Source organism: Hyla sarda, unplaced genomic scaffold (genome assembly GCF_029499605.1).
Source record: "Hyla sarda isolate aHylSar1 unplaced genomic scaffold, aHylSar1.hap1 scaffold_599, whole genome shotgun sequence".
NCBI classification, from domain to species: Eukaryota; Metazoa; Chordata; class Amphibia; order Anura; family Hylidae; genus Hyla; species Hyla sarda.
In genome coordinates this window covers 110,938-135,662 of record NW_026610613.1, presented here as the reverse complement: position 1 = coordinate 135,662, position 24,725 = coordinate 110,938, and the positions used below count along the sequence as shown (strand labels likewise).

General features: G+C 46.3%; 10 non-coding genes and 1 pseudogene across 10 annotated transcripts; all 11 read left to right on the top strand.

Annotated features, from left to right (window-relative positions):
- The first annotated feature begins 604 nt into the window (after positions 1 to 604).
- LOC130340784 (U2 spliceosomal RNA) lies at positions 605 to 795 on the top strand. Its single transcript, XR_008880840.1, has one exon. It is a non-coding gene; the product is annotated as a U2 spliceosomal RNA (small nuclear RNA).
- A 2,089-nt stretch (positions 796 to 2,884) lies between these two features.
- Positions 2,885 to 3,075, top strand: LOC130340783 (U2 spliceosomal RNA). Its single transcript, XR_008880839.1, has one exon. It is a non-coding gene; the product is annotated as a U2 spliceosomal RNA (small nuclear RNA).
- Positions 3,076 to 5,166: 2,091 nt separating this feature from the next.
- On the top strand, positions 5,167 to 5,334 carry LOC130340729 (U2 spliceosomal RNA; annotated as a pseudogene).
- A 2,092-nt stretch (positions 5,335 to 7,426) lies between these two features.
- Positions 7,427 to 7,617, top strand: LOC130340782 (U2 spliceosomal RNA). The gene has a single exon (XR_008880838.1). It is a non-coding gene; the product is annotated as a U2 spliceosomal RNA (small nuclear RNA).
- Positions 7,618 to 9,702: 2,085 nt separating this feature from the next.
- On the top strand, positions 9,703 to 9,893 carry LOC130340781 (U2 spliceosomal RNA). Its single transcript, XR_008880837.1, has one exon. It is a non-coding gene; the product is annotated as a U2 spliceosomal RNA (small nuclear RNA).
- A 2,083-nt stretch (positions 9,894 to 11,976) lies between these two features.
- Positions 11,977 to 12,167, top strand: LOC130340780 (U2 spliceosomal RNA). Its single transcript, XR_008880836.1, has one exon. It is a non-coding gene; the product is annotated as a U2 spliceosomal RNA (small nuclear RNA).
- Positions 12,168 to 14,257: 2,090 nt separating this feature from the next.
- Positions 14,258 to 14,448, top strand: LOC130340779 (U2 spliceosomal RNA). Its single transcript, XR_008880835.1, has one exon. It is a non-coding gene; the product is annotated as a U2 spliceosomal RNA (small nuclear RNA).
- A 2,084-nt stretch (positions 14,449 to 16,532) lies between these two features.
- On the top strand, positions 16,533 to 16,723 carry LOC130340778 (U2 spliceosomal RNA). The gene has a single exon (XR_008880834.1). It is a non-coding gene; the product is annotated as a U2 spliceosomal RNA (small nuclear RNA).
- Positions 16,724 to 18,815: 2,092 nt separating this feature from the next.
- On the top strand, positions 18,816 to 19,006 carry LOC130340777 (U2 spliceosomal RNA). Its single transcript, XR_008880833.1, has one exon. It is a non-coding gene; the product is annotated as a U2 spliceosomal RNA (small nuclear RNA).
- Positions 19,007 to 21,104: 2,098 nt separating this feature from the next.
- On the top strand, positions 21,105 to 21,295 carry LOC130340775 (U2 spliceosomal RNA). The gene has a single exon (XR_008880832.1). It is a non-coding gene; the product is annotated as a U2 spliceosomal RNA (small nuclear RNA).
- A 2,087-nt stretch (positions 21,296 to 23,382) lies between these two features.
- LOC130340774 (U2 spliceosomal RNA) lies at positions 23,383 to 23,573 on the top strand. The gene has a single exon (XR_008880831.1). It is a non-coding gene; the product is annotated as a U2 spliceosomal RNA (small nuclear RNA).
- Positions 23,574 to 24,725: the final 1,152 nt, after the last annotated feature.

Sequence of the window (24,725 nt, the reverse complement as noted above, 5' to 3'; positions counted from 1 at the left end):
CACAGGCCTTGCAGAGTGTAAACAACAACAACCCAGCTTTGTTGTGTATGTAACCATAGGGATTTGTGATGTCACCTAGAACCTTCACAGCAGCGACAGCTTTATGAGGAGCATCAGCACTGCTCTGCCTGAGCAGAACCATCACCGCCATAGGTTGTCAAATAACCCGGGTTTAACCCACACAGGTAAGTCCAATGGGGTGCAGGCATGTCCTCTATGCTTACAGCTTCCCGTGGGTGTTGGTTTGATACCGTTTGGGGACAGCCAAGGAGGCATCTGCAGGCAACAAAGGTAGGTGTGTGCTTGTGTGTGTGTTTCCTATGCAGATCCTAAGCCCAGTGTCACATGCAAGTAGGAGGAGTAAGAAGGGTTCCTGGCAAATCCGGGTTATGGATTGCATTTAAAAAGGCCCCGTGGGAGTGCAATGGGCCCCTGTCTTGCTGCTTAGCAATAATGGTATGGGTTTAGGTTCTGCTGTGTGTACTGGTGGTTGACTGCCCCCCAGCCCAGAGTGTGCATGGAAAATTGTCTGGCAGCCTCCCTGACAGCAAGCAGTGATAGTGCCCATGAAGGGGACCTTGTTGGGCCCGCCCCTTTCACGGTTATCGCTTCTCGGCCTTTTGGCTAAGATCAAGTGTAGTATCTGTTCTTATCAGTTTAATATCTGATACGTCCCCTATCTGGGGACCATATATTAAATGGATTTTTGAGAACGGGGGCCGATTTCGAAGCTTGCTTCCGTCGCCCTATGCATTGACCCGATATGGCAGTATCTTCGGGTACAGTGCACCACCCCCTTACAGGGTTAAAAAGAAAGATTCCTACTTTCATTGCTACCTGCTTGCTGGCTAGCCAGCTAGCCAGCCCTGTGGGCCTTGCTGCTGCTGCTGCTGCAGCCAAAAAACAAAAGGTGGTGCTGCTGCTGCTTCTGCTGCTTCTGCTTCTGCTTGTGTCTGGCCCCTGTTGGAGCGTCCAGGCACAGGACTTCTGCTGCTGCTGACTAAATGGCCTCCTTAATTGGATCATTTGAGTAGCCAGCACACCTGTGCAGGTAGGGCATGACATGATAGGCAGCCTGCCTTGATAGCGGGTGGGTGCTGAATGTTCCTAATTGACAAAATAAGATTAATGCTTATGAAGAAATATAAAATCTCATCCCTTCCCCAATATCGCGCCACACCCCTACCCCTTAATTCCCTGGTTGAACTTGATGGACATATGTCTTTTTTCGACCGTACTAACTATGTAACTATGTAACATAACATGGGGGGGGGGGGGGGGTCTCCTGGCTGTTCACACAGGTGTGTCATTGCTGTACATTGACCATGCATTGCTTCTGTGGTATTGCAAAGGCAAAGACAAATGCTTCCAGCCATCCATTGCACTAATGGATTGGTCATCAGCTGGCTGTCTATGTCCCGCATCAATATAGACCAAAGTACAGAGGGTTAGGCTATGCTATTGTGCACCTACCTGATGCATCAGAAGGTGCGAGGCCCTTGCTAAATTCTGTGCACAGACTTTGAGATCTATGCTTTAGACTGTATCTAAACCTGCTCCAACATGGACTGACATTCTGGCCTACTTTCAGCCGATGCGACTTGTCTGTCGCTGAACAGTCGCTTTTTATGTATTCAGCACCTATGTATAATGTTGTAAAAATGCTCTAGAAGCTAAAGTCGCAGAAATGTCACACATATTTGGCCTGCAACTTTCTGTGCGACAAATTCAGACAGGAAAAATCAGTATAAATCCTTAGAAAATTATCCCCCAGTGTCTCCATCTGCTGGCGGTATTGAATAAGCATTGCTGCACTGATGGGGTATGCATTAGACGAAAAAAAAGAAGAAAAAGAAGAATAATACGCCCAGAAAAGAGGCGAAAAGGAGAAAAACGTAAAAAAACGTGAAAAAAAAGTAAGAGGAAGAGAAGGGAAAAAAAGGTGGAAATGGGTTTAAAAGTGATTTCGGCGGAGAATATATATATATATATATATATATATATATATATACGCGCACACACACACATATATATAAACGTATTCTCCGTTGAGATATTGCAGCCGCTGCTGTGTCCAGGCCCAGGAGCCTTAGCACTGTGCTGTGATGTCACTCAATACCACTGACATCACTAGGTGTAAACAACATCTCTCCTTTGCTGTGTATGTGACTATGGAGCTGTTTGGTGATGTCGTCTATTATGGCCTCCATAGAAGCAACAGGAGATTGTTGCATCCATCTAGAACCCTCAGAACTACAGTGCTATGATGTCACTCACTTCCACAGGCCTTGCAGAGTGTAAACAACAACAACCCAGCTTTGTTGTGTATGTAACCATAGGGATTTGTGATGTCACCTAGAACCTTCACAGCAGCGACAGCTTTATGAGGAGCATCAGCACTGCTCTGCCTGAGCAGAACCATCACCGCCATAGGTTGTCAAATAACCCGGGTTTAACCCACACAGGTAAGTCCAATGGGGTGCAGGCATGTCCTCTATGCTTACAGCTTCCCGTGGGTGTTGGTTTGATACCGTTTGGGGACAGCCAAGGAGGCATCTGCAGGCAACAAAGGTAGGTGTGTGCTTGTGTGTGTGTTTCCTATGCAGATCCTAAGCCCAGTGTCACATGCAAGTAGGAGGAGTAAGAAGGGTTCCTGGCAAATCCGGGTTATGGATTGCATTTAAAAAGGCCCCGTGGGAGTGCAATGGGCCCCTGTCTTGCTGCTTAGCAATAATGGTATGGGTTTAGGTTCTGCTGTGTGTACTGGTGGTTGACTGCCCCCCAGCCCAGAGTGTGCATGGAAAATTGTCTGGCAGCCTCCCTGACAGCAAGCAGTGATAGTGCCCATGAAGGGGACCTTGTTGGGCCCGCCCCTTTCACGGTTATCGCTTCTCGGCCTTTTGGCTAAGATCAAGTGTAGTATCTGTTCTTATCAGTTTAATATCTGATACGTCCCCTATCTGGGGACCATATATTAAATGGATTTTTGAGAACGGGGGCCGATTTCGAAGCTTGCTTCCGTCGCCCTATGCATTGACCCGATATGGCAGTATCTTCGGGTACAGTGCACCACCCCCTTACAGGGTTAAAAAGAAAGATTCCTACTTTCATTGCTACCTGCTTGCTGGCTAGCCAGCTAGCCAGCCCTGTGGGCCTTGCTGCTGCTGCTGCTGCAGCCAAAAAACAAAAGGTGGTGCTGCTGCTGCTTCTGCTTCTGCTTGTGTCTGGCCGCTGTTGGAGCGTCCAGGCACAGGACTTCTGCTGCTGCTGACTAAATGGCCTCCTTAATTGGATCATTTGAGTAGCCAGCACACCTGTGCAGGTAGGGCATGACATGATAGGCAGCTGCCTTGATAGCGGGTGGGTGCTGAATGTTCCTAATTGACAAAATAAGATTAATGCTTATGAAGAAATATAAAATCTCATCCCTTCCCCAATATCGCGCCACACCCCTACCCCTTAATTCCCTGGTTGAACTTGATGGACATATGTCTTTTTTCGACCGTACTAACTATGTAACTATGTAACATAACATGGGGGGGGGGGGGGGGGGGTCTCCTGGCTGTTCACACAGGTGTGTCATTGCTGTACATTGACCATGCATTGCTTCTGTGGTATTGCAAAGGCAAAGACAAATGCTTCCAGCCATCCATTGCACTAATGGATTGGTCATCAGCTGGCTGTCTATGTCCCGCATCAATATAGACCAAAGTACAGAGGGTTAGGCTATGCTATTGTGCACCTACCTGATGCATCAGAAGGTGCGAGGCCCTTGCTAAATTCTGTGCACAGACTTTGAGATCTATGCTTTAGACTGTATCTAAACCTGCTCCAACATGGACTGACATTCTGGCCTACTTTCAGCCGATGCGACTTGTCTGTCGCTGAACAGTCGCTTTTTATGTATTCAGCACCTATGTATAATGTTGTAAAAATGCTCTAGAAGCTAAAGTCGCAGAAATGTCACACATATTTGGCCTGCAACTTTCTGTGCGACAAATTCAGACAGGAAAAATCAGTATAAATCCTTAGAAAATTATCCCCCAGTGTCTCCATCTGCTGGCGGTATTGAATAAGCATTGCTGCACTGATGGGGTATGCATTAGACGAAAAAAAAGAAGAAAAAGAAGAATAATACGCCCAGAAAAGAGGCGAAAAGGAGAAAAACGTAAAAAAACGTGAAAAAAAAGTAAGAGGAAGAGAAGGGAAAAAAAGGTGGAAATGGGTTTAAAAGTGATTTCGGCGGAGAATATATATATATATATATATATATATATATATATATATATATATACGCGCACACACACACATATATATAAACGTATTCTCCGTTGAGATATTGCAGCCGCTGCTGTGTCCAGGCCCAGGAGCCTTAGCACTGTGCTGTGATGTCACTCAATACCACTGACATCACTAGGTGTAAACAACATCTCTCCTTTGCTGTGTATGTGACTATGGAGCTGTTTGGTGATGTCGTCTATTATGGCCTTCATAGAAGCAACAGGAGATTGTTGCATCCATCTAGAACCCTCAGAACTACAGTGCTATGATGTCACTCACTTCCACAGGCCTTGCAGAGTGTAAACAACAACAACCCAGCTTTGTTGTGTATGTAACCATAGGGATTTGTGATGTCACCTAGAACCTTCACAGCAGCGACAGCTTTATGAGGAGCATCAGCACTGCTCTGCCTGAGCAGAACCATCACCGCCATAGGTTGTCAAATAACCCGGGTTTAACCCACACAGGTAAGTCCAATGGGGTGCAGGCATGTCCTCTATGCTTACAGCTTCCCGTGGGTGTTGGTTTGATACCGTTTGGGGACAGCCAAGGAGGCATCTGCAGGCAACAAAGGTAGGTGTGTGCTTGTGTGTGTGTTTCCTATGCAGATCCTAAGCCCAGTGTCACATGCAAGTAGGAGGAGTAAGAAGGGTTCCTGGCAAATCCGGGTTATGGATTGCATTTAAAAAGGCCCCGTGGGAGTGCAATGGGCCCCTGTCTTGCTGCTTAGCAATAATGGTATGGGTTTAGGTTCTGCTGTGTGTACTGGTGGTTGACTGCCCCCCAGCCCAGAGTGTGCATGGAAAATTGTCTGGCAGCCTCCCTGACAGCAAGCAGTGATAGTGCCCATGAAGGGAACTTGTTGGGCCCGCCCCTTTCACGGTTATCGCTTCTCGGCCTTTTGGCTAAGATCAAGTGTAGTATCTGTTCTTATCAGTTTGGGGACCATATATTAAATGGATTTTTGAGAACGGGGGCCGATTTCGAAGCTTGCTTCCGTCGCCCTATGCATTGACCCGATATGGCAGTATCTTCGGGTACAGTGCACCACCCCCTTACAGGGTTAAAAAGAAAGATTCCTACTTTCATTGCTACCTGCTTGCTGGCTAGCCAGCTAGCCAGCCCTGTGGGCCTTGCTGCTGCTGCTGCTGCAGCCAAAAAACAAAAGGTGGTGCTGCTGCTGCTTCTGCTTCTGCTTGTGTCTGGCCGCTGTTGGAGCGTCCAGGCACAGGACTTCTGCTGCTGCTGACTAAATGGCCTCCTTAATTGGATCATTTGAGTAGCCAGCACACCTGTGCAGGTAGGGCATGACATGATAGGCAGCTGCCTTGATAGCGGGTGGGTGCTGAATGTTCCTAATTGACAAAATAAGATTAATGCTTATGAAGAAATATAAAATCTCATCCCTTCCCCAATATCGCGCCACACCCCTACCCCTTAATTCCCTGGTTGAACTTGATGGACATATGTCTTTTTTCGACCGTACTAACTATGTAACTATGTAACATAACATGGGGGGGGGGGGGGGGGGGTCTCCTGGCTGTTCACACAGGTGTGTCATTGCTGTACATTGACCATGCATTGCTTCTGTGGTATTGCAAAGGCAAAGACAAATGCTTCCAGCCATCCATTGCACTAATGGATTGGTCATCAGCTGGCTGTCTATGTCCCGCATCAATATAGACCAAAGTACAGAGGGTTAGGCTATGCTATTGTGCACCTACCTGATGCATCAGAAGGTGCGAGGCCCTTGCTAAATTCTGTGCACAGACTTTGAGATCTATGCTTTAGACTGTATCTAAACCTGCTCCAACATGGACTGACATTCTGGCCTACTTTCAGCCGATGCGACTTGTCTGTCGCTGAACAGTCGCTTTTTATGTATTCAGCACCTATGTATAATGTTGTAAAAATGCTCTAGAAGCTAAAGTCGCAGAAATGTCACACATATTTGGCCTGCAACTTTCTGTGCGACAAATTCAGACAGGAAAAATCAGTATAAATCCTTAGAAAATTATCCCCCAGTGTCTCCATCTGCTGGCGGTATTGAATAAGCATTGCTGCACTGATGGGGTATGCATTAGACGAAAAAAAAGAAGAAAAAGAAGAATAATACGCCCAGAAAAGAGGCGAAAAGGAGAAAAACGTAAAAAAACGTGAAAAAAAAGTAAGAGGAAGAGAAGGGAAAAAAAGGTGGAAATGGGTTTAAAAGTGATTTCGGCGGAGAAATATATATATATATATATATATATATATATATATATATATATATACGCGCACACACACACATATATATAAACGTATTCTCCGTTGAGATATTGCAGCCGCTGCTGTGTCCAGGCCCAGGAGCCTTAGCACTGTGCTGTGATGTCACTCAATACCACTGACATCACTAGGTGTAAACAACATCTCTCCTTTGCTGTGTATGTGACTATGGAGCTGTTTGGTGATGTCGTCTATTATGGCCTTCATAGAAGCAACAGGAGATTGTTGCATCCATCTAGAACCCTCAGAACTACAGTGCTATGATGTCACTCACTTCCACAGGCCTTGCAGAGTGTAAACAACAACAACCCAGCTTTGTTGTGTATGTAACCATAGGGATTTGTGATGTCACCTAGAACCTTCACAGCAGCGACAGCTTTATGAGGAGCATCAGCACTGCTCTGCCTGAGCAGAACCATCACCGCCATAGGTTGTCAAATAACCCGGGTTTAACCCACACAGGTAAGTCCAATGGGGTGCAGGCATGTCCTCTATGCTTACAGCTTCCCGTGGGTGTTGGTTTGATACCGTTTGGGGACAGCCAAGGAGGCATCTGCAGGCAACAAAGGTAGGTGTGTGCTTGTGTGTGTGTTTCCTATGCAGATCCTAAGCCCAGTGTCACATGCAAGTAGGAGGAGTAAGAAGGGTTCCTGGCAAATCCGGGTTATGGATTGCATTTAAAAAGGCCCCGTGGGAGTGCAATGGGCCCCTGTCTTGCTGCTTAGCAATAATGGTATGGGTTTAGGTTCTGCTGTGTGTACTGGTGGTTGACTGCCCCCCAGCCCAGAGTGTGCATGGAAAATTGTCTGGCAGCCTCCCTGACAGCAAGCAGTGATAGTGCCCATGAAGGGAACTTGTTGGGCCCGCCCCTTTCACGGTTATCGCTTCTCGGCCTTTTGGCTAAGATCAAGTGTAGTATCTGTTCTTATCAGTTTAATATCTGATACGTCCCCTATCTGGGGACCATATATTAAATGGATTTTTGAGAACGGGGGCCGATTTCGAAGCTTGCTTCCGTCGCCCTATGCATTGACCCGATATGGCAGTATCTTCGGGTACAGTGCACCACCCCCTTACAGGGTTAAAAAGAAAGATTCCTACTTTCATTGCTACCTGCTTGCTGGCTAGCCAGCTAGCCAGCCCTGTGGGCCTTGCTGCTGCTGCTGCTGCAGCCAAAAAACAAAAGGTGGTGCTGCTGCTGCTTCTGCTTCTGCTTGTGTCTGGCCGCTGTTGGAGCGTCCAGGCACAGGACTTCTGCTGCTGCTGACTAAATGGCCTCCTTAATTGGATCATTTGAGTAGCCAGCACACCTGTGCAGGTAGGGCATGACATGATAGGCAGCTGCCTTGATAGCGGGTGGGTGCTGAATGTTCCTAATTGACAAAATAAGATTAATGCTTATGAAGAAATATAAAATCTCCTCCCTTCCCCAATATCGCGCCACACCCCTACCCCTTAATTCCCTGGTTGAACTTGATGGACATATGTCTTTTTTCGACCGTACTAACTATGTAACTATGTAACATAACATGGGGGGGGGGGGTCTCCTGGCTGTTCACACAGGTGTGTCATTGCTGTACATTGACCATGCATTGCTTCTGTGGTATTGCAAAGGCAAAGACAAATGCTTCCAGCCATCCATTGCACTAATGGATTGGTCATCAGCTGGCTGTCTATGTCCCGCATCAATATAGACCAAAGTACAGAGGGTTAGGCTATGCTATTGTGCACCTACCTGATGCATCAGAAGGTGCGAGGCCCTTGCTAAATTCTGTGCACAGACTTTGAGATCTATGCTTTAGACTGTATCTAAACCTGCTCCAACATGGACTGACATTCTGGCCTACTTTCAGCCGATGCGACTTGTCTGTCGCTGAACAGTCGCTTTTTATGTATTCAGCACCTATGTATAATGTTGTAAAAATGCTCTAGAAGCTAAAGTCGCAGAAATGTCACACATATTTGGCCTGCAACTTTCTGTGCGACAAATTCAGACAGGAAAAATCAGTATAAATCCTTAGAAAATTATCCCCCAGTGTCTCCATCTGCTGGCGGTATTGAATAAGCATTGCTGCACTGATGGGGTATGCATTAGACGAAAAAAAAGAAGAAAAAGAAGAATAATACGCCCAGAAAAGAGGCGAAAAGGAGAAAAACGTAAAAAAACGTGAAAAAAAAGTAAGAGGAAGAGAAGGGAAAAAAAAGGTGGAAATGGGTTTAAAAGTGATTTTGGCGGAGAAATATATATATATATATATATATATATATATATATATATATATACGCGCACACACACACATATATATAAACGTATTCTCCGTTGAGATATTGCAGCCGCTGCTGTGTCCAGGCCCAGGAGCCTTAGCACTGTGCTGTGATGTCACTCAATACCACTGACATCACTAGGTGTAAACAACATCTCTCCTTTGCTGTGTATGTGACTATGGAGCTGTTTGGTGATGTCGTCTATTATGGCCTTCATAGAAGCAACAGGAGATTGTTGCATCCATCTAGAACCCTCAGAACTACAGTGCTATGATGTCACTCACTTCCACAGGCCTTGCAGAGTGTAAACAACAACAACCCAGCTTTGTTGTGTATGTAACCATAGGGATTTGTGATGTCACCTAGAACCTTCACAGCAGCGACAGCTTTATGAGGAGCATCAGCACTGCTCTGCCTGAGCAGAACCATCACCGCCATAGGTTGTCAAATAACCCGGGTTTAACCCACACAGGTAAGTCCAATGGGGTGCAGGCATGTCCTCTATGCTTACAGCTTCCCGTGGGTGTTGGTTTGATACCGTTTGGGGACAGCCAAGGAGGCATCTGCAGGCAACAAAGGTAGGTGTGTGCTTGTGTGTGTGTTTCCTATGCAGATCCTAAGCCCAGTGTCACATGCAAGTAGGAGGAGTAAGAAGGGTTCCTGGCAAATCCGGGTTATGGATTGCATTTAAAAAGGCCCCGTGGGAGTGCAATGGGCCCCTGTCTTGCTGCTTAGCAATAATGGTATGGGTTTAGGTTCTGCTGTGTGTACTGGTGGTTGACTGCCCCCCAGCCCAGAGTGTGCATGGAAAATTGTCTGGCAGCCTCCCTGACAGCAAGCAGTGATAGTGCCCATGAAGGGGACCTTGTTGGGCCCGCCCCTTTCACGGTTATCGCTTCTCGGCCTTTTGGCTAAGATCAAGTGTAGTATCTGTTCTTATCAGTTTAATATCTGATACGTCCCCTATCTGGGGACCATATATTAAATGGATTTTTGAGAACGGGGGCCGATTTCGAAGCTTGCTTCCGTCGCCCTATGCATTGACCCGATATGGCAGTATCTTCGGGTACAGTGCACCACCCCCTTACAGGGTTAAAAAGAAAGATTCCTACTTTCATTGCTACCTGCTTGCTGGCTAGCCAGCTAGCCAGCCCTGTGGGCCTTGCTGCTGCTGCTGCTGCAGCCAAAAAACAAAAGGTGGTGCTGCTGCTGCTTCTGCTTCTGCTTGTGTCTGGCCGCTGTTGGAGCGTCCAGGCACAGGACTTCTGCTGCTGCTGACTAAATGGCCTCCTTAATTGGATCATTTGAGTAGCCAGCACACCTGTGCAGGTAGGGCATGACATGATAGGCAGCTGCCTTGATAGCGGGTGGGTGCTGAATGTTCCTAATTGACAAAATAAGATTAATGCTTATGAAGAAATATAAAATCTCATCCCTTCCCCAATATCGCGCCACACCCCTACCCCTTAATTCCCTGGTTGAACTTGATGGACATATGTCTTTTTTCGACCGTACTAACTATGTAACTATGTAACATAACATGGGGGGGGGGGGGTCTCCTGGCTGTTCACACAGGTGTGTCATTGCTGTACATTGACCATGCATTGCTTCTGTGGTATTGCAAAGGCAAAGACAAATGCTTCCAGCCATCCATTGCACTAATGGATTGGTCATCAGCTGGCTGTCTATGTCCCGCATCAATATAGACCAAAGTACAGAGGGTTAGGCTATGCTATTGTGCACCTACCTGATGCATCAGAAGGTGCGAGGCCCTTGCTAAATTCTGTGCACAGACTTTGAGATCTATGCTTTAGACTGTATCTAAACCTGCTCCAACATGGACTGACATTCTGGCCTACTTTCAGCCGATGCGACTTGTCTGTCGCTGAACAGTCGCTTTTTATGTATTCAGCACCTATGTATAATGTTGTAAAAATGCTCTAGAAGCTAAAGTCGCAGAAATGTCACACATATTTGGCCTGCAACTTTCTGTGCGACAAATTCAGACAGGAAAAATCAGTATAAATCCTTAGAAAATTATCCCCCAGTGTCTCCATCTGCTGGCGGTATTGAATAAGCATTGCTGCACTGATGGGGTATGCATTAGACGAAAAAAAAGAAGAAAAAGAAGAATAATACGCCCAGAAAAGAGGCGAAAAGGAGAAAAACGTAAAAAAACGTGAAAAAAAAGTAAGAGGAAGAGAAGGGAAAAAAAGGTGGAAATGGGTTTAAAAGTGATTTTGGCGGAGAAATATATATATATATATATATATATATATATATATATATATACGCGCACACACACACATATATATAAACGTATTCTCCGTTGAGATATTGCAGCCGCTGCTGTGTCCAGGCCCAGGAGCCTTAGCACTGTGCTGTGATGTCACTCAATACCACTGACATCACTAGGTGTAAACAACATCTCTCCTTTGCTGTGTATGTGACTATGGAGCTGTTTGGTGATGTCGTCTATTATGGCCTTCATAGAAGCAACAGGAGATTGTTGCATCCATCTAGAACCCTCAGAACTACAGTGCTATGATGTCACTCACTTCCACAGGCCTTGCAGAGTGTAAACAACAACAACCCAGCTTTGTTGTGTATGTAACCATAGGGATTTGTGATGTCACCTAGAACCTTCACAGCAGCGACAGCTTTATGAGGAGCATCAGCACTGCTCTGCCTGAGCAGAACCATCACCGCCATAGGTTGTCAAATAACCCGGGTTTAACCCACACAGGTAAGTCCAATGGGGTGCAGGCATGTCCTCTATGCTTACAGCTTCCCGTGGGTGTTGGTTTGATACCGTTTGGGGACAGCCAAGGAGGCATCTGCAGGCAACAAAGGTAGGTGTGTGCTTGTGTGTGTGTTTCCTATGCAGATCCTAAGCCCAGTGTCACATGCAAGTAGGAGGAGTAAGAAGGGTTCCTGGCAAATCCGGGTTATGGATTGCATTTAAAAAGGCCCCGTGGGAGTGCAATGGGCCCCTGTCTTGCTGCTTAGCAATAATGGTATGGGTTTAGGTTCTGCTGTGTGTACTGGTGGTTGACTGCCCCCCAGCCCAGAGTGTGCATGGAAAATTGTCTGGCAGCCTCCCTGACAGCAAGCAGTGATAGTGCCCATGAAGGGGACCTTGTTGGGCCCGCCCCTTTCACGGTTATCGCTTCTCGGCCTTTTGGCTAAGATCAAGTGTAGTATCTGTTCTTATCAGTTTAATATCTGATACGTCCCCTATCTGGGGACCATATATTAAATGGATTTTTGAGAACGGGGGCCGATTTCGAAGCTTGCTTCCGTCGCCCTATGCATTGACCCGATATGGCAGTATCTTCGGGTACAGTGCACCACCCCCTTACAGGGTTAAAAAGAAAGATTCCTACTTTCATTGCTACCTGCTTGCTGGCTAGCCAGCTAGCCAGCCCTGTGGGCCTTGCTGCTGCTGCTGCTGCAGCCAAAAAACAAAAGGTGGTGCTGCTGCTGCTTCTGCTTCTGCTTGTGTCTGGCCGCTGTTGGAGCGTCCAGGCACAGGACTTCTGCTGCTGCTGACTAAATGGCCTCCTTAATTGGATCATTTGAGTAGCCAGCACACCTGTGCAGGTAGGGCATGACATGATAGGCAGCTGCCTTGATAGCGGGTGGGTGCTGAATGTTCCTAATTGACAAAATAAGATTAATGCTTATGAAGAAATATAAAATCTCATCCCTTCCCCAATATCGCGCCACACCCCTACCCCTTAATTCCCTGGTTGAACTTGATGGACATATGTCTTTTTTCGACCGTACTAACTATGTAACTATGTAACATAACATGGGGGGGGGGGGGGGGTCTCCTGGCTGTTCACACAGGTGTGTCATTGCTGTACGTTGACCATGCATTGCTTCTGTGGTATTGCAAAGGCAAAGACAAATGCTTCCAGCCATCCATTGCACTAATGGATTGGTCATCAGCTGGCTGTCTATGTCCCGCATCAATATAGACCAAAGTACAGAGGGTTAGGCTATGCTATTGTGCACCTACCTGATGCATCAGAAGGTGCGAGGCCCTTGCTAAATTCTGTGCACAGACTTTGAGATCTATGCTTTAGACTGTATCTAAACCTGCTCCAACATGGACTGACATTCTGGCCTACTTTCAGCCGATGCGACTTGTCTGTCGCTGAACAGTCGCTTTTTATGTATTCAGCACCTATGTATAATGTTGTAAAAATGCTCTAGAAGCTAAAGTCGCAGAAATGTCACACATATTTGGCCTGCAACTTTCTGTGCGACAAATTCAGACAGGAAAAATCAGTATAAATCCTTAGAAAATTATCCCCCAGTGTCTCCATCTGCTGGCGGTATTGAATAAGCATTGCTGCACTGATGGGGTATGCATTAGACGAAAAAAAAGAAGAAAAAGAAGAATAATACGCCCAGAAAAGAGGCGAAAAGGAGAAAAACGTAAAAAAACGTGAAAAAAAAGTAAGAGGAAGAGAAGGGAAAAAAAGGTGGAAATGGGTTTAAAAGTGATTTCGGCGGAGAAATATATATATATATATATATATATATATATATATATATATATATACGCGCACACACACACATATATATAAACGTATTCTCCGTTGAGATATTGCAGCCGCTGCTGTGTCCAGGCCCAGGAGCCTTAGCACTGTGCTGTGATGTCACTCAATACCACTGACATCACTAGGTGTAAACAACATCTCTCCTTTGCTGTGTATGTGACTATGGAGCTGTTTGGTGATGTCGTCTATTATGGCCTTCATAGAAGCAACAGGAGATTGTTGCATCCATCTAGAACCCTCAGAACTACAGTGCTATGATGTCACTCACTTCCACAGGCCTTGCAGAGTGTAAACAACAACAACCCAGCTTTGTTGTGTATGTAACCATAGGGATTTGTGATGTCACCTAGAACCTTCACAGCAGCGACAGCTTTATGAGGAGCATCAGCACTGCTCTGCCTGAGCAGAACCATCACCGCCATAGGTTGTCAAATAACCCGGGTTTAACCCACACAGGTAAGTCCAATGGGGTGCAGGCATGTCCTCTATGCTTACAGCTTCCCGTGGGTGTTGGTTTGATACCGTTTGGGGACAGCCAAGGAGGCATCTGCAGGCAACAAAGGTAGGTGTGTGCTTGTGTGTGTGTTTCCTATGCAGATCCTAAGCCCAGTGTCACATGCAAGTAGGAGGAGTAAGAAGGGTTCCTGGCAAATCCGGGTTATGGATTGCATTTAAAAAGGCCCCGTGGGAGTGCAATGGGCCCCTGTCTTGCTGCTTAGCAATAATGGTATGGGTTTAGGTTCTGCTGTGTGTACTGGTGGTTGACTGCCCCCCAGCCCAGAGTGTGCATGGAAAATTGTCTGGCAGCCTCCCTGACAGCAAGCAGTGATAGTGCCCATGAAGGGGACCTTGTTGGGCCCGCCCCTTTCACGGTTATCGCTTCTCGGCCTTTTGGCTAAGATCAAGTGTAGTATCTGTTCTTATCAGTTTAATATCTGATACGTCCCCTATCTGGGGACCATATATTAAATGGATTTTTGAGAACGGGGGCCGATTTCGAAGCTTGCTTCCGTCGCCCTATGCATTGACCCGATATGGCAGTATCTTCGGGTACAGTGCACCACCCCCTTACAGGGTTAAAAAGAAAGATTCCTACTTTCATTGCTACCTGCTTGCTGGCTAGCCAGCTAGCCAGCCCTGTGCCAGCCCTGTGGGCCTTGCTGCTGCTGCTGCTGCTTCTGCTTCTGCTTGTGTCTGGCCGCTGTTGGAGCGTCCAGGCACAGGACTTCTGCTGCTGCTGACTAAATGGCCTCCTTAATTGGATCATTTGAGTAGCCAGCACACCTGTGCAGGTAGGGCATGACATGATAGGCAGCTGCCTTGATAGCGGGTGGGTGCTGAATGTTCCTAATTGACAAAATAAGATTAATGCTTATGAAGAAATATAAAATCTCATCCCTTCCCCAATATCGCGCCACACCCCTACCCCTTAATTCCCTGGTTGAACTTGATGGACATATGTCTTTTTTCGACCGTACTAACTATGTAACTATGTAACATAACATGGGGGGGGGGGGGGGGGGGGGGGTCTCCTGGCTGTTCACACAGGTGTGTCATTGCTGTACATTGACCATGCATTGCTTCTGTGGTATTGCAAAGGCAAAGACAAATGCTTCCAGCCATCCATTGCACTAATGGATTGGTCATCAGCTGGCTGTCTATGTCCCGCATCAATATAGACCAAAGTACAGAGGGTTAGGCTATGCTATTGTGCACCTACCTGATGCATCAGAAGGTGCGAGGCCCTTGCTAAATTCTGTGCACAGACTTTGAGATCTATGCTTTAGACTGTATCTAAACCTGCTCCAACATGGACTGACATTCTGGCCTACTTTCAGCCGATGCGACTTGTCTGTCGCTGAACAGTCGCTTTTTATGTATTCAGCACCTATGTATAATGTTGTAAAAATGCTCTAGAAGCTAAAGTCGCAGAAATGTCACACATATTTGGCCTGCAACTTTCTGTGCGACAAATTCAGACAGGAAAAATCAGTATAAATCCTTAGAAAATTATCCCCCAGTGTCTCCATCTGCTGGCGGTATTGAATAAGCATTGCTGCACTGATGGGGTATGCATTAGACGAAAAAAAAGAAGAAAAAGAAGAATAATACGCCCAGAAAAGAGGCGAAAAGGAGAAAAACGTAAAAAAACGTGAAAAAAAAGTAAGAGGAAGAGAAGGGAAAAAAAGGTGGAAATGGGTTTAAAAGTGATTTCGGCGGAGAAATATATATATATATATATATATATATATATATATATATATATATATATATATACGCGCACACACACACATATATATAAACGTATTCTCCGTTGAGATATTGCAGCCGCTGCTGTGTCCAGGCCCAGGAGCCTTAGCACTGTGCTGTGATGTCACTCAATACCACTGACATCACTAGGTGTAAACAACATCTCTCCTTTGCTGTGTATGTGACTATGGAGCTGTTTGGTGATGTCGTCTATTATGGCCTTCATAGAAGCAACAGGAGATTGTTGCATCCATCTAGAACCCTCAGAACTACAGTGCTATGATGTCACTCACTTCCACAGGCCTTGCAGAGTGTAAACAACAACAACCCAGCTTTGTTGTGTATGTAACCATAGGGATTTGTGATGTCACCTAGAACCTTCACAGCAGCGACAGCTTTATGAGGAGCATCAGCACTGCTCTGCCTGAGCAGAACCATCACCGCCATAGGTTGTCAAATAACCCGGGTTTAACCCACACAGGTAAGTCCAATGGGGTGCAGGCATGTCCTCTATGCTTACAGCTTCCCGTGGGTGTTGGTTTGATACCGTTTGGGGACAGCCAAGGAGGCATCTGCAGGCAACAAAGGTAGGTGTGTGCTTGTGTGTGTGTTTCCTATGCAGATCCTAAGCCCAGTGTCACATGCAAGTAGGAGGAGTAAGAAGGGTTCCTGGCAAATCCGGGTTATGGATTGCATTTAAAAAGGCCCCGTGGGAGTGCAATGGGCCCCTGTCTTGCTGCTTAGCAATAATGGTATGGGTTTAGGTTCTGCTGTGTGTACTGGTGGTTGACTGCCCCCCAGCCCAGAGTGTGCATGGAAAATTGTCTGGCAGCCTCCCTGACAGCAAGCAGTGATAGTGCCCATGAAGGGGACCTTGTTGGGCCCGCCCCTTTCACGGTTATCGCTTCTCGGCCTTTTGGCTAAGATCAAGTGTAGTATCTGTTCTTATCAGTTTAATATCTGATACGTCCCCTATCTGGGGACCATATATTAAATGGATTTTTGAGAACGGGGGCCGATTTCGAAGCTTGCTTCCGTCGCCCTATGCATTGACCCGATATGGCAGTATCTTCGGGTACAGTGCACCACCCCCTTACAGGGTTAAAAAGAAAGATTCCTACTTTCATTGCTACCTGCTTGCTGGCTAGCCAGCTAGCCAGCCCTGTGGGCCTTGCTGCTGCTGCTGCTGCAGCCAAAAAACAAAAGGTGGTGCTGCTGCTGCTTCTGCTTCTGCTTGTGTCTGGCCGCTGTTGGAGCGTCCAGGCACAGGACTTCTGCTGCTGCTGACTAAATGGCCTCCTTAATTGGATCATTTGAGTAGCCAGCACACCTGTGCAGGTAGGGCATGACATGATAGGCAGCTGCCTTGATAGCGGGTGGGTGCTGAATGTTCCTAATTGACAAAATAAGATTAATGCTTATGAAGAAATATAAAATCTCATCCCTTCCCCAATATCGCGCCACACCCCTACCCCTTAATTCCCTGGTTGAACTTGATGGACATATGTCTTTTTTCGACCGTACTAACTATGTAACTATGTAACATAACATGGGGGGGGGGGGGGGGGGGGTCTCCTGGCTGTTCACACAGGTGTGTCATTGCGTACATTGACCATGCATTGCTTCTGTGGTATTGCAAAGGCAAAGACAAATGCTTCCAGCCATCCATTGCACTAATGGATTGGTCATCAGCTGGCTGTCTATGTCCCGCATCAATATAGACCAAAGTACAGAGGGTTAGGCTATGCTATTGTGCACCTACCTGATGCATCAGAAGGTGCGAGGCCCTTGCTAAATTCTGTGCACAGACTTTGAGATCTATGCTTTAGACTGTATCTAAACCTGCTCCAACATGGACTGACATTCTGGCCTACTTTCAGCCGATGCGACTTGTCTGTCGCTGAACAGTCGCTTTTTATGTATTCAGCACCTATGTATAATGTTGTAAAAATGCTCTAGAAGCTAAAGTCGCAGAAATGTCACACATATTTGGCCTGCAACTTTCTGTGCGACAAATTCAGACAGGAAAAATCAGTATAAATCCTTAGAAAATTATCCCCCAGTGTCTCCATCTGCTGGCGGTATTGAATAAGCATTGCTGCACTGATGGGGTATGCATTAGACGAAAAAAAAGAAGAAAAAGAAGAATAATACGCCCAGAAAAGAGGCGAAAAGGAGAAAAACGTAAAAAAACGTGAAAAAAAAGTAAGAGGAAGAGAAGGGAAAAAAAGGTGGAAATGGGTTTAAAAGTGATTTCGGCGGAGAATATATATATATATATATATATATATATATATATATATATATATACGCGCACACACACACATATATATAAACGTATTCTCCGTTGAGATATTGCAGCCGCTGCTGTGTCCAGGCCCAGGAGCCTTAGCACTGTGCTGTGATGTCACTCAATACCACTGACATCACTAGGTGTAAACAACATCTCTCCTTTGCTGTGTATGTGACTATGGAGCTGTTTGGTGATGTCGTCTATTATGGCCTTCATAGAAGCAACAGGAGATTGTTGCATCCATCTAGAACCCTCAGAACTACAGTGCTATGATGTCACTCACTTCCACAGGCCTTGCAGAGTGTAAACAACAACAACCCAGCTTTGTTGTGTATGTAACCATAGGGATTTGTGATGTCACCTAGAACCTTCACAGCAGCGACAGCTTTATGAGGAGCATCAGCACTGCTCTGCCTGAGCAGAACCATCACCGCCATAGGTTGTCAAATAACCCGGGTTTAACCCACACAGGTAAGTCCAATGGGGTGCAGGCATGTCCTCTATGCTTACAGCTTCCCGTGGGTGTTGGTTTGATACCGTTTGGGGACAGCCAAGGAGGCATCTGCAGGCAACAAAGGTAGGTGTGTGCTTGTGTGTGTGTTTCCTATGTAGATCCTAAGCCCAGTGTCACATGCAAGTAGGAGGAGTAAGAAGGGTTCCTGGCAAATCCGGGTTATGGATTGCATTTAAAAAGGCCCCGTGGGAGTGCAATGGGCCCCTGTCTTGCTGCTTAGCAATAATGGTATGGGTTTAGGTTCTGCTGTGTGTACTGGTGGTTGACTGCCCCCCAGCCCAGAGTGTGCATGGAAAATTGTCTGGCAGCCTCCCTGACAGCAAGCAGTGATAGTGCCCATGAAGGGGACCTTGTTGGGCCCGCCCCTTTCACGGTTATCGCTTCTCGGCCTTTTGGCTAAGATCAAGTGTAGTATCTGTTCTTATCAGTTTAATATCTGATACGTCCCCTATCTGGGGACCATATATTAAATGGATTTTTGAGAACGGGGGCCGATTTCGAAGCTTGCTTCCGTCGCCCTATGCATTGACCCGATATGGCAGTATCTTCGGGTACAGTGCACCACCCCCTTACAGGGTTAAAAAGAAAGATTCCTACTTTCATTGCTACCTGCTTGCTGGCTAGCCAGCTAGCCAGCCCTGTGGGCCTTGCTGCTGCTGCTGCTGCTGCAGCCAAAAAACAAAAGGTGGTGCTGCTGCTGCTTCTGCTTCTGCTTGTGTCTGGCCGCTGTTGGAGCGTCCAGGCACAGGACTTCTGCTGCTGCTGACTAAATGGCCTCCTTAATTGGATCATTTGAGTAGCCAGCACACCTGTGCAGGTAGGGCATGACATGATAGGCAGCTGCCTTGATAGCGGGTGGGTGCTGAATGTTCCTAATTGACAAAATAAGATTAATGCTTATGAAGAAATATAAAATCTCATCCCTTCCCCAATATCGCGCCACACCCCTACCCCTTAATTCCCTGGTTGAACTTGATGGACATATGTCTTTTTTCGACCGTACTAACTATGTAACTATGTAACATAACATGGGGGGGGGGGGGGGGGGGGTCTCCTGGCTGTTCACACAGGTGTGTCATTGCTGTACATTGACCATGCATTGCTTCTGTGGTATTGCAAAGGCAAAGACAAATGCTTCCAGCCATCCATTGCACTAATGGATTGGTCATCAGCTGGCTGTCTATGTCCCGCATCAATATAGACCAAAGTACAGAGGGTTAGGCTATGCTATTGTGCACCTACCTGATGCATCAGAAGGTGCGAGGCCCTTGCTAAATTCTGTGCACAGACTTTGAGATCTATGCTTTAGACTGTATCTAAACCTGCTCCAACATGGACTGACATTCTGGCCTACTTTCAGCCGATGCGACTTGTCTGTCGCTGAACAGTCGCTTTTTATGTATTCAGCACCTATGTATAATGTTGTAAAAATGCTCTAGAAGCTAAAGTCGCAGAAATGTCACACATATTTGGCCTGCAACTTTCTGTGCGACAAATTCAGACAGGAAAAATCAGTATAAATCCTTAGAAAATTATCCCCCAGTGTCTCCATCTGCTGGCGGTATTGAATAAGCATTGCTGCACTGATGGGGTATGCATTAGACGAAAAAAAAGAAGAAAAAGAAGAATAATACGCCCAGAAAAGAGGCGAAAAGGAGAAAAACGTAAAAAAACGTGAAAAAAAAGTAAGAGGAAGAGAAGGGAAAAAAAGGTGGAAATGGGTTTAAAAGTGATTTCGGCGGAGAATATATATATATATATATATATATATATATATATATATATATATATACGCGCACACACACACATATATATAAACGTATTCTCCGTTGAGATATTGCAGCCGCTGCTGTGTCCAGGCCCAGGAGCCTTAGCACTGTGCTGTGATGTCACTCAATACCACTGACATCACTAGGTGTAAACAACATCTCTCCTTTGCTGTGTATGTGACTATGGAGCTGTTTGGTGATGTCGTCTATTATGGCCTTCATAGAAGCAACAGGAGATTGCTGCATCCATCTAGAACCCTCAGAACTACAGTGCTATGATGTCACTCACTTCCACAGGCCTTGCAGAGTGTAAACAACAACAACCCAGCTTTGTTGTGTATGTAACCATAGGGATTTGTGATGTCACCTAGAACCTTCACAGCAGCGACAGCTTTATGAGGAGCATCAGCACTGCTCTGCCTGAGCAGAACCATCACCGCCATAGGTTGTCAAATAACCCGGGTTTAACCCACACAGGTAAGTCCAATGGGGTGCAGGCATGTCCTCTATGCTTACAGCTTCCCGTGGGTGTTGGTTTGATACCGTTTGGGGACAGCCAAGGAGGCATCTGCAGGCAACAAAGGTAGGTGTGTGCTTGTGTGTGTGTTTCCTATGCAGATCCTAAGCCCAGTGTCACATGCAAGTAGGAGGAGTAAGAAGGGTTCCTGGCAAATCCGGGTTATGGATTGCATTTAAAAAGGCCCCGTGGGAGTGCAATGGGCCCCTGTCTTGCTGCTTAGCAATAATGGTATGGGTTTAGGTTCTGCTGTGTGTACTGGTGGTTGACTGCCCCCCAACCCAGAGTGTGCATGGAAAATTGTCTGGCAGCCTCCCTGACAGCAAGCAGTGATAGTGCCCATGAAGGGGACCTTGTTGGGCCCGCCCCTTTCACGGTTATCGCTTCTCGGCCTTTTGGCTAAGATCAAGTGTAGTATCTGTTCTTATCAGTTTAATATCTGATACGTCCCCTATCTGGGGACCATATATTAAATGGATTTTTGAGAACGGGGGCCGATTTCGAAGCTTGCTTCCGTCGCCCTATGCATTGACCCGATATGGCAGTATCTTCGGGTACAGTGCACCACCCCCTTACAGGGTTAAAAAGAAAGATTCCTACTTTCATTGCTACCTGCTTGCTGGCTAGCCAGCTAGCCAGCCCTGTGGGCCTTGCTGCTGCTGCTGCTGCAGCCAAAAAACAAAAGGTGGTGCTGCTGCTGCTTCTGCTTCTGCTTGTGTCTGGCCGCTGTTGGAGCGTCCAGGCACAGGACTTCTGCTGCTGCTGACTAAATGGCCTCCTTAATTGGATCATTTGAGTAGCCAGCACACCTGTGCAGGTAGGGCATGACATGATAGGCAGCTGCCTTGATAGCGGGTGGGTGCTGAATGTTCCTAATTGACAAAATAAGATTAATGCTTATGAAGAAATATAAAATCTCATCCCTTCCCCAATATCGCGCCACACCCCTACCCCTTAATTCCCTGGTTGAACTTGATGGACATATGTCTTTTTTCGACCGTACTAACTATGTAACTATGTAACATAACATGGGGGGGGGGGGGGGGGGGGTCTCCTGGCTGTTCACACAGGTGTGTCATTGCTGTACATTGACCATGCATTGCTTCTGTGGTATTGCAAAGGCAAAGACAAATGCTTCCAGCCATCCATTGCACTAATGGATTGGTCATCAGCTGGCTGTCTATGTCCCGCATCAATATAGACCAAAGTACAGAGGGTTAGGCTATGCTATTGTGCACCTACCTGATGCATCAGAAGGTGCGAGGCCCTTGCTAAATTCTGTGCACAGACTTTGAGATCTATGCTTTAGACTGTATCTAAACCTGCTCCAACATGGACTGACATTCTGGCCTACTTTCAGCCGATGCGACTTGTCTGTCGCTGAACAGTCGCTTTTTATGTATTCAGCACCTATGTATAATGTTGTAAAAATGCTCTAGAAGCTAAAGTCGCAGAAATGTCACACATATTTGGCCTGCAACTTTCTGTGCGACAAATTCAGACAGGAAAAATCAGTATAAATCCTTAGAAAATTATCCCCCAGTGTCTCCATCTGCTGGCGGTATTGAATAAGCATTGCTGCACTGATGGGGTATGCATTAGACGAAAAAAAAGAAGAAAAAGAAGAATAATACGCCCAGGAGAAAAACGTAAAAAAACGTGAAAAAAAAGTAAGAGGAAGAGAAGGGAAAAAAAGGTGGAAATGGGTTTAAAAGTGATTTCGGCGGAGAAATATATATATATATATATATATATATATATATATATATATATATATATATATACGCGCACACACACACATATATATAAACGTATTCTCCGTTGAGATATTGCAGCCGCTGCTGTGTCCAGGCCCAGGAGCCTTAGCACTGTGCTGTGATGTCACTCAATACCACTGACATCACTAGGTGTAAACAACATCTCTCCTTTGCTGTGTATGTGACTATGGAGCTGTTTGGTGATGTCGTCTATTATGGCCTTCATAGAAGCAACAGGAGATTGTTGCATCCATCTAGAACCCTCAGAACTACAGTGCTATGATGTCACTCACTTCCACAGGCCTTGCAGAGTGTAAACAACAACAACCCAGCTTTGTTGTGTATGTAACCATAGGGATTTGTGATGTCACCTAGAACCTTCACAGCAGCGACAGCTTTATGAGGAGCATCAGCACTGCTCTGCCTGAGCAGAACCATCACCGCCATAGGTTGTCAAATAACCCGGGTTTAACCCACACAGGTAAGTCCAATGGGGTGCAGGCATGTCCTCTATGCTTACAGCTTCCCGTGGGTGTTGGTTTGATACCGTTTGGGGACAGCCAAGGAGGCATCTGCAGGCAACAAAGGTAGGTGTGTGCTTGTGTGTGTGTTTCCTATGCAGATCCTAAGCCCAGTGTCACATGCAAGTAGGAGGAGTAAGAAGGGTTCCTGGCAAATACGGGTTATGGATTGCATTTAAAAAGGCCCCGTGGGAGTGCAATGGGCCCCTGTCTTGCTGCTTAGCAATAATGGTATGGGTTTAGGTTCTGCTGTGTGTACTGGTGGTTGACTGCCCCCCAGCCCAGAGTGTGCATGGAAAATTGTCTGGCAGCCTCCCTGACAGCAAGCAGTGATAGTGCCCATGAAGGGGACCTTGTTGGGCCCGCCCCTTTCACGGTTATCGCTTCTCGGCCTTTTGGCTAAGATCAAGTGTAGTATCTGTTCTTATCAGTTTAATATCTGATACGTCCCCTATCTGGGGACCATATATTAAATGGATTTTTGAGAACGGGGGCCGATTTCGAAGCTTGCTTCCGTCGCCCTATGCATTGACCCGATATGGCAGTATCTTCGGGTACAGTGCACCACCCTCTTACAGGGTTAAAAAGAAAGATTCCTACTTTCATTGCTACCTGCTTGCTGGCTAGCCAGCTAGCCAGCCCTGTGGGCCTTGCTGCTGCTGCTGCTGCTTCTGCTTCTGCTTGTGTCTGGCCGCTGTTGGAGCGTCCAGGCACAGGACTTCTGCTGCTGCTGACTAAATGGCCTCCTTAATTGGATCATTTGAGTAGCCAGCACACCTGTGCAGGTAGGGCATGACATGATAGGCAGCTGCCTTGATAGCGGGTGGGTGCTGAATGTTCCTAATTGACAAAATAAGATTAATGCTTATGAAGAAATATAAAATCTCATCCCTTCCCCAATATCGCGCCACACCCCTACCCCTTAATTCCCTGGTTGAACTTGATGGACATATGTCTTTTTTCGACCGTACTAACTATGTAACTATGTAACATAACATGGGGGGGGGGGGGGGGGGGGGGGTCTCCTGGCTGTTCACACAGGTGTGTCATTGCTGTACATTGACCATGCATTGCTTCTGTGGTATTGCAAAGGCAAAGACAAATGCTTCCAGCCATCCATTGCACTAATGGATTGGTCATCAGCTGGCTGTCTATGTCCCGCATCAATATAGACCAAAGTACAGAGGGTTAGGCTATGCTATTGTGCACCTACCTGATGCATCAGAAGGTGCGAGGCCCTTGCTAAATTCTGTGCACAGACTTTGAGATCTATGCTTTAGACTGTATCTAAACCTGCTCCAACATGGACTGACATTCTGGCCTACTTTCAGCCGATGCGACTTGTCTGTCGCTGAACAGTCGCTTTTTATGTATTCAGCACCTATGTATAATGTTGTAAAAATGCTCTAGAAGCTAAAGTCGCAGAAATGTCACACATATTTGGCCTGCAACTTTCTGTGCGACAAATTCAGACAGGAAAAATCAGTATAAATCCTTAGAAAATTATCCCCCAGTGTCTCCATCTGCTGGCGGTATTGAATAAGCATTGCTGCACTGATGGGGTATGCATTAGACGAAAAAAAAGAAGAAAAAGAAGAATAATACGCCCAGAAAAGAGGCGAAAAGGAGAAAAACGTAAAAAAACGTGAAAAAAAAGTAAGAGGAAGAGAAGGGAAAAAAAGGTGGAAATGGGTTTAAAAGTGATTTCGGCGGAGAAATATA